Source organism: Astatotilapia calliptera, chromosome 9, assembly GCF_964374335.1.
Source record: "Astatotilapia calliptera chromosome 9, fAstCal68.1, whole genome shotgun sequence".
Lineage (NCBI taxonomy): Eukaryota > Metazoa > Chordata > Actinopteri > Cichliformes > Cichlidae > Astatotilapia > Astatotilapia calliptera.
The window spans coordinates 12521621-12536284 of record NC_137430.1 but is presented as its reverse complement, the minus strand read 5'-3'; the positions used below and the strand labels follow the sequence as shown (position 1 = coordinate 12536284).

At 46.6% G+C, this 14664-nt stretch overlaps 14 non-coding genes across 14 annotated transcripts; all 14 read left to right on the top strand.

The window, feature by feature from the left end:
• Positions 1–1179: 1179 nt before the first annotated feature.
• Positions 1180–1251, top strand: trnag-ucc (transfer RNA glycine (anticodon UCC)). Its single transcript has one exon. It is a non-coding gene; the product is annotated as a tRNA-Gly (tRNA).
• Positions 1252–1827: 576 nt separating this feature from the next.
• On the top strand, positions 1828–1909 carry trnas-aga (transfer RNA serine (anticodon AGA)). Its single transcript has one exon. It is a non-coding gene; the product is annotated as a tRNA-Ser (tRNA).
• Positions 1910–3269: 1360 nt separating this feature from the next.
• On the top strand, positions 3270–3341 carry trnag-ucc (transfer RNA glycine (anticodon UCC)). Its single transcript has one exon. It is a non-coding gene; the product is annotated as a tRNA-Gly (tRNA).
• Positions 3342–3916: 575 nt separating this feature from the next.
• trnas-aga (transfer RNA serine (anticodon AGA)) lies at positions 3917–3998 on the top strand. Its single transcript has one exon. It is a non-coding gene; the product is annotated as a tRNA-Ser (tRNA).
• Positions 3999–5358: 1360 nt separating this feature from the next.
• trnag-ucc (transfer RNA glycine (anticodon UCC)) lies at positions 5359–5430 on the top strand. Its single transcript has one exon. It is a non-coding gene; the product is annotated as a tRNA-Gly (tRNA).
• Positions 5431–6005: 575 nt separating this feature from the next.
• On the top strand, positions 6006–6087 carry trnas-aga (transfer RNA serine (anticodon AGA)). The gene has a single exon. It is a non-coding gene; the product is annotated as a tRNA-Ser (tRNA).
• A 1360-nt stretch (positions 6088–7447) lies between these two features.
• trnag-ucc (transfer RNA glycine (anticodon UCC)) lies at positions 7448–7519 on the top strand. Its single transcript has one exon. It is a non-coding gene; the product is annotated as a tRNA-Gly (tRNA).
• A 575-nt stretch (positions 7520–8094) lies between these two features.
• Positions 8095–8176, top strand: trnas-aga (transfer RNA serine (anticodon AGA)). Its single transcript has one exon. It is a non-coding gene; the product is annotated as a tRNA-Ser (tRNA).
• Positions 8177–9536: 1360 nt separating this feature from the next.
• On the top strand, positions 9537–9608 carry trnag-ucc (transfer RNA glycine (anticodon UCC)). The gene has a single exon. It is a non-coding gene; the product is annotated as a tRNA-Gly (tRNA).
• A 575-nt stretch (positions 9609–10183) lies between these two features.
• On the top strand, positions 10184–10265 carry trnas-aga (transfer RNA serine (anticodon AGA)). Its single transcript has one exon. It is a non-coding gene; the product is annotated as a tRNA-Ser (tRNA).
• Positions 10266–11625: 1360 nt separating this feature from the next.
• trnag-ucc (transfer RNA glycine (anticodon UCC)) lies at positions 11626–11697 on the top strand. Its single transcript has one exon. It is a non-coding gene; the product is annotated as a tRNA-Gly (tRNA).
• A 576-nt stretch (positions 11698–12273) lies between these two features.
• trnas-aga (transfer RNA serine (anticodon AGA)) lies at positions 12274–12355 on the top strand. Its single transcript has one exon. It is a non-coding gene; the product is annotated as a tRNA-Ser (tRNA).
• A 1360-nt stretch (positions 12356–13715) lies between these two features.
• On the top strand, positions 13716–13787 carry trnag-ucc (transfer RNA glycine (anticodon UCC)). Its single transcript has one exon. It is a non-coding gene; the product is annotated as a tRNA-Gly (tRNA).
• A 575-nt stretch (positions 13788–14362) lies between these two features.
• Positions 14363–14444, top strand: trnas-aga (transfer RNA serine (anticodon AGA)). Its single transcript has one exon. It is a non-coding gene; the product is annotated as a tRNA-Ser (tRNA).
• The last annotated feature ends 220 nt before the right edge of the window (positions 14445–14664 follow it).

Here is a 14664-nt window from a genome sequence, read left to right as displayed (position 1 = left end):
GGTCTCTTAGCCACCCCACACGTGCCCCCGTGTAGTCGTCCAGGATCCAGTCTGAGTACCGCCAATGACTCATGCGTCTGACAAATGCTCATTGCTTTGCAAGAGGACTGGGATCGGGATTGGAGGCACAGCGCATTTCACCGGGAATGGGACAACAGCAGAAATAGCTTCAAACATTACTGCATGAAAAGCACAAGGAGTGGACACATTTCATTGTTTGGAACACTGCTTTTCACTACAGCTCTTTGCATGTAAAAACTTTGCTCTTCTCCACAGCTGGCTGACAGAGACGCAACAGCGCAAGCAAGAGTGGCCACAGACCCACTATGCCGGCCTTTGTACACTCTCTCCATCTAATGATAGAGAGGAAGGATACATTCACTACTTCTAGCCTCCACTATTCAAATTCAGTATTTTCACAGTGTCCTAAAAGCTTCCTGAAAAGCCTTTACACTGTTTTCCAAAACGCTGCATCCAGAGCACAGTCAGGGACTGGAAGGACAGAGTAGATTTCCCCCATATGGACTTCTCTCTTCATTGGCTCCCAATTAAATCCCAAATAAAAATCCAAATACTTGCCCTCACACACAAGGTCTTGAATAATCACCACCAATTTTGTATACAAGATCTCACAGTGCCATATCATCCCAACAGAGTGCTTTGCTCTCAGACTGCTGGCTTCCGAGGGGATTTTAAAGTGCAATGGAAGGCAGAGCCATCACTTTTCAGGCCCCTCTCTGTGGAACCAGCTCCCACTTTGTATTCGGGACACAGACACTTGCTCTCATTTTTGAATTAAGCGTAAAACCTTTTTGCCAAAGTCCAATAACTTGAAAGAGGAGCCAAAGACGTCCTCGTCCCAGATTCGTCCCAAGACAGATTCACACCTATTCTCACCTTGTCTGCTGTGACCTGAAGAACTCGCGTGACCATTGCGACTCTCAAGGTGCTAAAAATCACGCAAGAGTTTAAATGCGTGAGAGGCCACACTTGAGTAGCAAAGAAGCTTTGCTGATGAGATTAAATGTGCAGTTGCATGAAAGCACTAGTCTTTTTAGTGATCTACCTTTTGACCAGTTTAGAACCTGACAAGCGAGTAATCACAATGCCCACCTTGTTAATTGTCCTGAAAATCTGTATAAGCCGGACAATGAATCAGTGATGTTGTAGTCTTTCACAGCGATGGTGGTATAGTGGCGAGCATAGCTACCTTCCGAGCAGTTGACCCGGGTTCGATTCCCGGCCATCGCAGTTGCCACTGGCAGTGCTGTTCGAGCATGTGGGCTGCGTACTATTTTACACTAAAAACGTTCTCCGCTCTTTCTGCAAATGCTTACAATGTCAGGCCAGGTGCATTCTTCATCGGCCTCGCTGCTACCGTTTGCTGTGGAAAGACACTGTTCACACAGGCTTTGAGTTCTCATCACTTCATACCTATACCTTCTTACATGAAACTGTGATTGGACACGCTACTTCTTCATAAAGACACCCAGTCCCACTTTAAATATTGTGCTCAATGTTTGGAATGAAGATAACATTTTACTAACCATGTACTGATCAGCTCTTTGCGGTGGCAAAATCATCAGCTGTGTGTGTTACTGTTCATGCAAACAAGCAAGCTAATGTCAGCCAGCTAGCTTCAACCGCAGCTGTGCTGCACCAATCTCACGGAACTGCAAAACCACAAGCTTTCGTACCAAAGTCATGCAGCTACCGCATTTACAATCCAGCGTGGCCGTTGTTGTGCACATCCTACTTGAAAGATGTGTGGAGTAGGACTTTGTAGGACGTATGTCTTTCAAGTATGTAGTTGCACAGCCCAATGTGGTTGTTGTGGCCGAGCGGTCAAGGCGATGGACTAGAAATCCATTGGGGTCTCCCCGCACAGGTTCGAATCCTGTCGACAACGGTGAGCTTTTTTGCGGCAGTCCTGACGTTGATTTGAGAAGAAGGCATGGAGATCACCTGAGAAGGTGCCAGGAGAAAGAGCCAGGCCTTTGCTTGTGAAAATAGAGCACGCAGAAGCAATGGACCCAGCTATGTCCTGACAAAATTAGGCACATATTCAGTAAACATGGCATCCTTCAATTGGTCTCTTAGCCACCCCACACGTGCCCCCGTGTAGTCGTCCAGGATCCAGTCTGAGTACCGCCAATGACTCATGCGTCTGACAAATGCTCATTGCTTTGCAAGAGGACTGGGATCGGGATTGGAGGCACAGCGCATTTCACCGGGAATGGGACAACAGCAGAAATAGCTTCAAACATTACTGCATGAAAAGCACAAGGAGTGGACACATTTCATTGTTTGGAACACTGCTTTTCACTACAGCTCTTTGCATGTAAAAACTTTGCTCTTCTCCACAGCTGGCTGACAGACACGCAAAAGCGCAAGCAAGAGTGGCCACAGACCCACTATGCCGGCCTTTGTACACTCTCTCCATCTAATGATAGAGAGGAAGGATACATTCACTACTTCTAGCCTCCACTATTCAAATTCAGTATTTTCACAGTGTCCTAAAAGCTTCCTGAAAAGCCTTTACACTGTTTTCCAAAACGCTGCATCCAGAGCACAGTCAGGGACTGGAAGGACAGAGTAGATTTCCCCCATATGGACTTCTCTCTTCATTGGCTCCCAATTAAATCCCAAATAAAAATCCAAATACTTGCCCTCACACACAAGGTCTTGAATAATCACCACCAATTTTGTCTACAAGATCTCACAGTGCCATATCATCCCAACAGAGTGCTTTGCTCTCAGACTGCTGGCTTCCGAGGGGATTTTAAAGTGCAATGGAAGGCAGAGCCATCACTTTTCAGGCCCCTCTCTGTGGAACCAGCTCCCACTTTGTATTCGGGACACAGACACTTGCTCTCATTTTTGAATTAAGCGTAAAACCTTTTTGCCAAAGTCCAATAACTTGAAAGAGGAGCCAAAGACGTCCTCGTCCCAGATTCGTCCCAAGACAGATTCACACCTATTCTCACCTTGTCTGCTGTGACCTGAAGAACTCGCGTGACCATTGCGACTCTCAAGGTGCTAAAAATCACGCAAGAGTTTAAATGCGTGAGAGGCCACACTTGAGTAGCAAAGAAGCTTTGCTGATGAGATTAAATGTGCAGTTGCATGAAAGCACTAGTCTTTTTAGTGATCTACCTTTTGACCAGTTTAGAACCTGACAAGCGAGTAATCACAATGCCCACCTTGTTAATTGTCCTGAAAATCTGTATAAGCCGGACAATGAATCAGTGATGTTGTAGTCTTTCACAGCGATGGTGGTGTAGTGGCAAGCATAGCTGCCTTCCAAGCAGTTGACCCGGGTTCCATTCCCGGCCATCGCAGTTGCCACTCGCAGTGCTGTTCAAGCATGTGGGCTGCGTACTATTTTACACTAAAAACGTTCTCCGCTCTTTTTGCAAATGCTTACAATGTCAGGCCAGGTGCATTCTTCATCGGCCTCGCTGCTACCGTTTGCTGTGGAAAGACACTGTTCACACAGGCTTTGAGTTCTCATCACTTCATACCTCTACCTTCTTACATGAAACTGTGATTGGACACGCTACTTCTTCATAAAGACACCCAGTCCCACTTTAAATATTGTGCTCAATGTTTGGAATGAAGATAACATTTTACTAACCATGTACTGATCAGCTTTTTGCGGTGGCAAAATCATCAGCTGTGTGTGTTACTGTTCATGCAAACAAGCAAGCTAATGTCAGCCAGCTAGCTTCAACCGCAGCTGTGCTGCACCAATCTCACGGAACTGCAAAACCACAAGCTTTCGCACCAAAGTCATGCAGCTACCGCATTTACAATCCAGCGTGGCCGTTGTTGTGCACATCCTACTTGAAAGATGTGTGGCGTAGGACTTGGAAGACGTATGTCTTTCAAGTATGTAGTTCCACAGCCCAATGTGGTTGTTGTGGCCGAGCGGTCAAGGCGATGGACTAGAAATCCATTGGGGTCTCCCCGCACAGGTTCGAATCCTGTCGACAACGGTCAGCTGTTTTGCGCCAGTCCAGACGTTGATTTGAGAAGAAGGCATGGAGATCACCTGAGAAGGTGCCAGGAGAAAGAGCCAGGCCTTTGCTTGTGAAAATAGAGCACGCAGAAGCAATGGACCCAGCTATGTCCTGACAAAATTAGGCACATATTCAGTAAACATGGCATCCTTCAATTGGTCTCTTAGCCACCCCACACGTGCCCCCGTGTAGTCGTCCAGGATCCAGTCTGAGTACCGCCAATGACTCATGCGTCTGACAAATGCTCATTGCTTTGCAAGAGGACTGGGATCGGGATTGGAGGCACAGCGGATTTCACCGGGAATGGGACAACAGCAGAAATAGCTTCAAACATTACTGCATGAAAAGCACAAGGAGTGGACACATTTCATTGTTTGGAACACTGCTTTTCACTACAGCTCTTTGCATGTAAAAACTTTGCTCTTCTCCACAGCTGGCTGACAGACACGCAAAAGCGCAAGCAAGAGTGGCCACAGACCCACTATGCCGGCCTTTGTACACTCTCTCCATCTAATGATAGAGAGGAAGGATACATTCACTACTTCTAGCCTCCACTATTCAAATTCAGTATTTTCACAGTGTCCTAAAAGCTTCCTGAAAAGCCTTTACACTGTTTTCCAAAACGCTGCATCCAGAGCACAGCCAGGGACTGGAAGGACAGAGTAGATTTCCCCCATATGGACTTCTCTCTTCATTGGCTCCCAATTAAATCCCAAATAAAAATCCAAATACTTGCCCTCACACACAAGGTCTTGAATAATCACCACCAATTTTGTATACAAGATCTCACAGTGCCATATCATCCCAACAGAGTGCTTTGCTCTCAGACTGCTGGCTTCCGAGGGGATTTTAAAGTGCAATGGAAGGCAGAGCCATCACTTTTCAGGCCCCTCTCTGTGGAACCAGCTCCCACTTTGTATTTGGGACACAGACACTTGCTCTCATTTTTGAATTAAGCGTAAAACCTTTTTGCCAAAGTCCAATAACTTGAAAGAGGAGCCAAAGACGTCCTCGTCCCAGATTCGTCCCAAGACAGATTCACACCTATTCTCACCTTGTCTGCTGTGACCTGAAGAACTCGCGTGACCATTGCGACTCTCAAGGTGCTAAAAGTCACGCAAGAGTTTAAATGCGTGAGAGGCCACACTTGAGTAGCAAAGAAGCTTTGCTGATGAGATTAAATGTGCAGTTGCATGAAAGCACTAGTCTTTTTAGTGATCTACCTTTTGACCAGTTTAGAACCTGACAAGCGAGTAATCACAATGCCCACCTTGTTAATTGTCCTGAAAATGTGTATAAGCCGGACAATGAATCAGTGATGTTGTAGTCTTTCACAGCGATGGTGGTATAGTGGCGAGCATAGCTGCCTTCCAAGCAGTTGACCCGGGTTCGATTCCCGGCCATCGCAGTTGCCACTCGCAGTGCTGTTCGAGCATGTGGGCTGCGTACTGTTTTACACTAAAAACGTTCTCCGCTCTTTCTGCAAATGCTTACAATGTCAGGCCAGGTGCATTCTTCATCGGCCTCGCTGCTACCGTTTGCTGTGGAAAGACACTGTTCACACAGGCTTTGAGTTCTCATCACTTCATACCTCTACCTTCTTACATGAAACTGTGATTGGACACGCTACTTCTTCATAAAGACACCCAGTCCCACTTTAAATATTGTGCTCAATGTTTGGAATGAAGATAACATTTTACTAACCATGTACTGATCAGCTCTTTGCGGTGGCAAAATCATCAGCTGTGTGTGTTACTGTTCATGCAAACAAGCAAGCTAATGTCAGCCAGCTAGCTTCAACCGCAGCTGTGCTGCACCAATCTCACGGAACTGCAAAACCACAAGCTTTCGCACCAAAGTCATGCAGCTACCGCATTTACAATCCAGTGTGGCCGTTGTTGTGCACATCCTACTTGAAAGATGTGTGGCGTAGGACTTGGAAGACGTATGTCTTTCAAGTATGTAGTTCCACAGCCCAATGTGGTTGTTGTGGCCGAGCGGTCAAGGCGATGGACTAGAAATCCATTGGGGTCTCCCCGCACAGGTTCGAATCCTGTCGACAACGGTCAGCTGTTTTGCGCCAGTCCAGACGTTGATTTGAGAAGAAGGCATGGAGATCACCTGAGAAGGTGCCAGGAGAAAGAGCCAGGCCTTTGCTTGTGAAAATAGAGCACGCAGAAGCAATGGACCCAGCTATGTCCTGACAAAATTAGGCACATATTCAGTAAACATGGCATCCTTCAATTGGTCTCTTAGCCACCCCACACGTGCCCCCGTGTAGTCGTCCAGGATCCAGTCTGAGTACCGCCAATGACTCATGCGTCTGACAAATGCTCATTGCTTTGCAAGAGGACTGGGATCGGGATTGGAGGCACAGCGGATTTCACCGGGAATGGGACAACAGCAGAAATAGCTTCAAACATTACTGCATGAAAAGCACAAGGAGTGGACACATTTCATTGTTTGGAACACTGCTTTTCACTACAGCTCTTTGCATGTAAAAACTTTGCTCTTCTCCACAGCTGGCTGACAGAGACGCAACAGCGCAAGCAAGAGTGGCCACAGACCCACTATGCCGGCCTTTGTACACTCTCTCCATCTAATGATAGAGAGGAAGGATACATTCACTACTTCTAGCCTCCACTATTCAAATTCAGTATTTTCACAGTGTCCTAAAAGCTTCCTGAAAAGCCTTTACACTGTTTTCCAAAACGCTGCATCCAGAGCACAGCCAGGGACTGGAAGGACAGAGTAGATTTCCCCCATATGGACTTCTCTCTTCATTGGCTCCCAATTAAATCCCAAATAAAAATCCAAATACTTGCCCTCACACACAAGGTCTTGAATAATCACCACCAATTTTGTATACAAGATCTCACAGTGCCATATCATCCCAACAGAGTGCTTTGCTCTCAGACTGCTGGCTTCCGAGGGGATTTTAAAGTGCAATGGAAGGCAGAGCCATCACTTTTCAGGCCCCTCTCTGTGGAACCAGCTCCCACTTTGTATTTGGGACACAGACACTTGCTCTCATTTTTGAATTAAGCGTAAAACCTTTTTGCCAAAGTCCAATAACTTGAAAGAGGAGCCAAAGACGTCCTCGTCCCAGATTCGTCCCAAGACAGATTCACACCTATTCTCACCTTGTCTGCTGTGACCTGAAGAACTCGCGTGACCATTGCGACTCTCAAGGTGCTAAAAGTCACGCAAGAGTTTAAATGCGTGAGAGGCCACACTTGAGTAGCAAAGAAGCTTTGCTGATGAGATTAAATGTGCAGTTGCATGAAAGCACTAGTCTTTTTAGTGATCTACCTTTTGACCAGTTTAGAACCTGACAAGCGAGTAATCACAATGCCCACCTTGTTAATTGTCCTGAAAATGTGTATAAGCCGGACAATGAATCAGTGATGTTGTAGTCTTTCACAGCGATGGTGGTATAGTGGCGAGCATAGCTGCCTTCCAAGCAGTTGACCCGGGTTCGATTCCCGGCCATCGCAGTTGCCACTCGCAGTGCTGTTCGAGCATGTGGGCTGCGTACTGTTTTACACTAAAAACGTTCTCCGCTCTTTCTGCAAATGCTTACAATGTCAGGCCAGGTGCATTCTTCATCGGCCTCGCTGCTACCGTTTGCTGTGGAAAGACACTGTTCACACAGGCTTTGAGTTCTCATCACTTCATACCTCTACCTTCTTACATGAAACTGTGATTGGACACGCTACTTCTTCATAAAGACACCCAGTCCCACTTTAAATATTGTGCTCAATGTTTGGAATGAAGATAACATTTTACTAACCATGTACTGATCAGCTCTTTGCGGTGGCAAAATCATCAGCTGTGTGTGTTACTGTTCATGCAAACAAGCAAGCTAATGTCAGCCAGCTAGCTTCAACCGCAGCTGTGCTGCACCAATCTCACGGAACTGCAAAACCACAAGCTTTCGCACCAAAGTCATGCAGCTACCGCATTTACAATCCAGTGTGGCCGTTGTTGTGCACATCCTACTTGAAAGATGTGTGGCGTAGGACTTGGAAGACGTATGTCTTTCAAGTATGTAGTTCCACAGCCCAATGTGGTTGTTGTGGCCGAGCGGTCAAGGCGATGGACTAGAAATCCATTGGGGTCTCCCCGCACAGGTTCGAATCCTGTCGACAACGGTCAGCTGTTTTGCGCCAGTCCAGACGTTGATTTGAGAAGAAGGCATGGAGATCACCTGAGAAGGTGCCAGGAGAAAGAGCCAGGCCTTTGCTTGTGAAAATAGAGCACGCAGAAGCAATGGACCCAGCTATGTCCTGACAAAATTAGGCACATATTCAGTAAACATGGCATCCTTCAATTGGTCTCTTAGCCACCCCACACGTGCCCCCGTGTAGTCGTCCAGGATCCAGTCTGAGTACCGCCAATGACTCATGCGTCTGACAAATGCTGATTGCTTTGCAAGAGGACTGGGATCGGGATTGGAGGCACAGCGGATTTCACCGGGAATGGGACAACAGCAGAAATAGCTTCAAACATTACTGCATGAAAAGCACAAGGAGTGGACACATTTCATTGTTTGGAACACTGCTTTTCACTACAGCTCTTTGCATGTAAAAACTTTGCTCTTCTCCACAGCTGGCTGACAGAGACGCAACAGCGCAAGCAAGAGTGGCCACAGACCCACTATGCCGGCCTTTGTACACTCTCTCCATCTAATGATAGAGAGGAAGGATACATTCACTACTTCTAGCCTCCACTATTCAAATTCAGTATTTTCACAGTGTCCTAAAAGCTTCCTGAAAAGCCTTTACACTGTTTTCCAAAACGCTGCATCCAGAGCACAGTCAGGGACTGGAAGGACAGAGTAGATTTCCCCCATATGGACTTCTCTCTTCATTGGCTCCCAATTAAATCCCAAATAAAAATCCAAATACTTGCCCTCACACACAAGGTCTTGAATAATCACCACCAATTTTGTCTACAAGATCTCACAGTGCCATATCATCCCAACAGAGTGCTTTGCTCTCAGACTGCTGGCTTCCGAGGGGATTTTAAAGTGCAATGGAAGGCAGAGCCATCACTTTTCAGGCCCCTCTCTGTGGAACCAGCTCCCACTTTGTATTTGGGACACAGACACTTGCTCTCATTTTTGAATTAAGCGTAAAACCTTTTTGCCAAAGTCCAATAACTTGAAAGAGGAGCCAAAGACGTCCTCGTCCCAGATTCGTCCCAAGACAGATTCACACCTATTCTCACCTTGTCTGCTGTGACCTGAAGAACTCGCGTGACCATTGCGACTCTCAAGGTGCTAAAAATCACGCAAGAGTTTAAATGCGTGAGAGGCCACACTTGAGTAGCAAAGAAGCTTTGCTGATGAGATTAAATGTGCAGTTGCATGAAAGCACTAGTCTTTTTAGTGATCTACCTTTTGACCAGTTTAGAACCTGACAAGCGAGTAATCACAATGCCCACCTTGTTAATTGTCCTGAAAATCTGTATAAGCCGGACAATGAATCAGTGATGTTGTAGTCTTTCACAGCGATGGTGGTATAGTGGCGAGCATAGCTGCCTTCCAAGCAGTTGACCCGGGTTCGATTCCCGGCCATCGCAGTTGCCACTCGCAGTGCTGTTCGAGCATGTGGGCTGCGTACTATTTTACACTAAAAACGTTCTCCGCTCTTTTTGCAAATGCTTACAATGTCAGGCCAGGTGCATTCTTCATCGGCCTCGCTGCTACCGTTTGCTGTGGAAAGACACTGTTCACACAGGCTTTGAGTTCTCATCACTTCATACCTCTACCTTCTTACATGAAACTGTGATTGGACACGCTACTTCTTCATAAAGACACCCAGTCCCACTTTAAATATTGTGCTCAATGTTTGGAATGAAGATAACATTTTACTAACCATGTACTGATCAGCTCTTTGCGGTGGCAAAATCATCAGCTGTGTGTGTTACTGTTCATGCAAACAAGCAAGCTAATGTCAGCCAGCTAGCTTCAACCGCAGCTGTGCTGCACCAATCTCACGGAACTGCAAAACCACAAGCTTTCGCACCAAAGTCATGCAGCTACCGCATTTACAATCCAGCGTGGCCGTTGTTGTGCACATCCTACTTGAAAGATGTGTGGCGTAGGACTTGGAAGACGTATGTATTTCAAGTATGTAGTTCCACAGCCCAATGTGGTTGTTGTGGCCGAGCGGTCAAGGCGATGGGCTAGAAATCCATTGGGGTCTCCCCGCACAGGTTCGAATCCTGTCGACAACGGTCAGCTGTTTTGCGCCAGTCCAGACGTTGATTTGAGAAGAAGGCATGGAGATCACCTGAGAAGGTGCCAGGAGAAAGAGCCAGGCCTTTGCTTGTGAAAATAGAGCACGCAGAAGCAATGGACCCAGCTATGTCCTGACAAAATTAGGCACATATTCAGTAAACATGGCATCCTTCAATTGCTCTCTTAGCCACCCCACACGTGCCCCTGTGTAGTCGTCCAGGATCCAGTCTGAGTACCGCCAATGACTCATGCGTCTGACAAATGCTCATTGCTTTGCAAGAGGACTGGGATCGGGATTGGAGGCACAGCGCATTTCACCGGGAATGGGACAACAGCAGAAATAGCTTCAAACATTACTGCATGAAAAGCACAAGGAGTGGACACATTTCATTGTTTGGAACACTGCTTTTCACTACAGCTCTTTGCATGTAAAAACTTTGCTCTTCTCCACAGCTGGCTGACAGACACGCAAAAGCGCAAGCAAGAGTGGCCACAGACCCACTATGCCGGCCTTTGTACACTCTCTCCATCTAATGATAGAGAGGAAGGATACATTCACTACTTCTAGCCTCCACTATTCAAATTCAGTATTTTCACAGTGTCCTAAAAGCTTCCTGAAAAGCCTTTACACTGTTTTCCAAAACGCTGCATCCAGAGCACAGTCAGGGACTGGAAGGACAGAGTAGATTTCCCCCATATGGACTTCTCTCTTCATTGGCTCCCAATTAAATCCCAAATAAAAATCCAAATACTTGCCCTCACACACAAGGTCTTGAATAATCACCACCAATTTTGTCTACAAGATCTCACAGTGCCATATCATCCCAACAGAGTGCTTTGCTCTCAGACTGCTGGCTTCCGAGGGGATTTTAAAGTGCAATGGAAGGCAGAGCCATCACTTTTCAGGCCCCTCTCTGTGGAACCAGCTCCCACTTTGTATTTGGGACACAGACACTTGCTCTCATTTTTGAATTAAGCGTAAAACCTTTTTGCCAAAGTCCAATAACTTGAAAGAGGAGCCAAAGACGTCCTCGTCCCAGATTCGTCCCAAGACAGATTCACACCTATTCTCACCTTGTCTGCTGTGACCTGAAGAACTCGCGTGACCATTGCGACTCTCAAGGTGCTAAAAATCACGCAAGAGTTTAAATGCGTGAGAGGCCACACTTGAGTAGCAAAGAAGCTTTGCTGATGAGATTAAATGTGCAGTTGCATGAAAGCACTAGTCTTTTTAGTGATCTACCTTTTGACCAGTTTAGAACCTGACAAGCGAGTAATCACAATGCCCACCTTGTTAATTGTCCTGAAAATCTGTATAAGCCGGACAATGAATCAGTGATGTTGTAGTCTTTCACAGCGATGGTGGTATAGTGGCGAGCATAGCTGCCTTCCAAGCAGTTGACCCGGGTTCGATTCCCGGCCATCGAAGTTGCCACTCGCAGTGCTGTTCGAGCATGTGGGCTGCGTACTATTTTACACTAAAAACGTTCTCCGCTCTTTCTGCAAATGCTTACAATGTCAGGCCAGGTGCATTCTTCATCGGCCTCGCTGCTACCGTTTGCTGTGGAAAGACACTGTTCACACAGGCTTTGAGTTCTCATCACTTCATACCTCTACCTTCTTACATGAAACTGTGATTGGACACGCTACTTCTTCATAAAGACACCCAGTCCCACTTTAAATATTGTGCTCAATGTTTGGAATGAAGATAACATTTTACTAACCATGTACTGATCAGCTCTTTGCGGTGGCAAAATCGTCAGCTGTGTGTGTTACTGTTCATGCAAACAAGCAAGCTAATGTCAGCCAGCTAGCTTCAACCGCAGCTGTGCTGCACCAATCTCACGGAACTGCAAAACCACAAGCTTTCGCACCAAAGTCATGCAGCTACCGCATTTACAATCCAGCGTGGCCGTTGTTGTGCACATCCTACTTGAAAGATGTGTGGAGTAGGACTTTGTAGGACGTATGTCTTTCAAGTATGTAGTTCCACAGCCCAATGTGGTTGTTGTGGCCGAGCGGTCAAGGCGATGGACTAGAAATCCATTGGGGTCTCCCCGCACAGGTTCGAATCCTGTTGACAACGGTCAGCTGTTTTGCGCCAGTCCAGACGTTGATTTGAGAAGAAGGCATGGAGATCACCTGAGAAGGTGCCAGGAGAAAGAGCCAGGCCTTTGCTTGTGAAAATAGAGCACACAGAAGCAATGGACCCAGCTATGTCCTGACAAAATTAGGCACATATTCAGTAAACATGGCATCCTTCAATTGCTCTCTTAGCCACCCCACACGTGCCCCCGTGTAGTCGTCCAGGATCCAGTCTGAGTACCGCCAATGACTCATGCGTCTGACAAATGCTCATTGCTTTGCAAGAGGACTGGGATCGGGATTGGAGGCACAGCGGATTTCACCGGGAATGGGACAACAGCAGAAATAGCTTCAAACATTACTGCATGAAAAGCACAAGGAGTGGACACATTTCATTGTTTGGAACACTGCTTTTCACTACAGCTCTTTGCATGTAAAAACTTTGCTCTTCTCCACAGCTGGCTGACAGACACGCAAAAGCGCAAGCAAGAGTGGCCACAGACCCACTATGCCGGCCTTTGTACACTCTCTCCATCTAATGATAGAGAGGAAGGATACATTCACTACTTCTAGCCTCCACTATTCAAATTCAGTATTTTCACAGTGTCCTAAAAGCTTCCTGAAAAGCCTTTACACTGTTTTCCAAAACGCTGCATCCAGAGCACAGTCAGGGACTGGAAGGACAGAGTAGATTTCCCCCATATGGACTTCTCTCTTCATTGGCTCCCAATTAAATCCCAAATAAAAATCCAAATACTTGCCCTCACACACAAGGTCTTGAATAATCACCACCAATTTTGTCTACAAGATCTCACAGTGCCATATCATCCCAACAGAGTGCTTTGCTCTCAGACTGCTGGCTTCCGAGGGGATTTTAAAGTGCAATGGAAGGCAGAGCCATCACTTTTCAGGCCCCTCTCTGTGGAACCAGCTCCCACTTTGTATTTGGGACACAGACACTTGCTCTCATTTTTGAATGAAGCGTAAAACCTTTTTGCCAAAGTCCAATAACTTGAAAGAGGAGCCAAAGACGTCCTCGTCCCAGATTCGTCCCAAGACAGATTCACACCTATTCTCACCTTGTCTGCTGTGACCTGAAGAACTCGCGTGACCATTGCGACTCTCAAGGTGCTAAAAATCACGCAAGAGTTTAAATGCGTGAGAGGCCACACTTGAGTAGCAAAGAAGCTTTGCTGATGAGATTAAATGTGCAGTTGCATGAAAGCACTAGTCTTTTTAGTGATCTACCTTTTGACCAGTTTAGAACCTGACAAGCGAGTAATCACAATGCCCACCTTGTTAATTGTCCTGAAAATCTGTATAAGCCGGACAATGAATCAGTGATGCTGTAGTCTTTCACAGCGATGGTGGTATAGTGGCGAGCATAGCTGCCTTCCAAGCAGTTGACCCGGGTTCGATTCCCGGCCATCGCAGTTGCCACTCGCAGTGCTGTTCGAGCATGTGGGCTGCGTACTATTTTACACTAAAAACGTTCTCCGCTCTTTTTGCAAATGCTTACAATGTCAGGCCAGGTGCATTCTTCATCGGCCTCGCTGCTACCGTTTGCTGTGGAAAGACACTGTTCACACAGGCTTTGAGTTCTCATCACTTCATACCTCTACCTTCTTACATGAAACTGTGATTGGACACGCTACTTCTTCATAAAGACACCCAGTCCCACTTTAAATATTGTGCTCAATGTTTGGAATGAAGATAACATTTTACTAACCATGTACTGATCAGCTCTTTGCGGTGGCAAAATCATCAGCTGTGTGTGTTACTGTTCATGCAAACAAGCAAGCTAATGTCAGCCAGCTAGCTTCAACCGCAGCTGTGCTGCACCAATCTCACGGAACTGCAAAACCACAAGCTTTCGCACCAAAGTCATGCAGCTACCGCATTTACAATCCAGAGTGGCCGTTGTTGTGCACATCCTACTTGAAAGATGTGTGGCGTAGGACTTGGAAGACGTATGTCTTTCAAGTATGTAGTTGCACAGCCCAATGTGGTTGTTGTGGCCGAGCGGTCAAGGCGATGGGCTAGAAATCCATTGGGGTCTCCCCGCACAGGTTCGAATCCTGTCGACAACGGTCAGCTGTTTTGCGCCAGTCCAGACGTTGATTTGAGAAGAAGGCATGGAGATCACCTGAGAAGGTGCCAGGAGAAAGAGCCAGGCCTTTGCTTGTGAAAATAGAGCACGCAGAAGCAATGGACCCAGCTATGTCCTGACAAAATTAGGCACATATTCAGTAAACATGGCATCCTTCAATTGGTCTCTTAGCCACCCCACACGTGCCCCTGTGTAGTCGT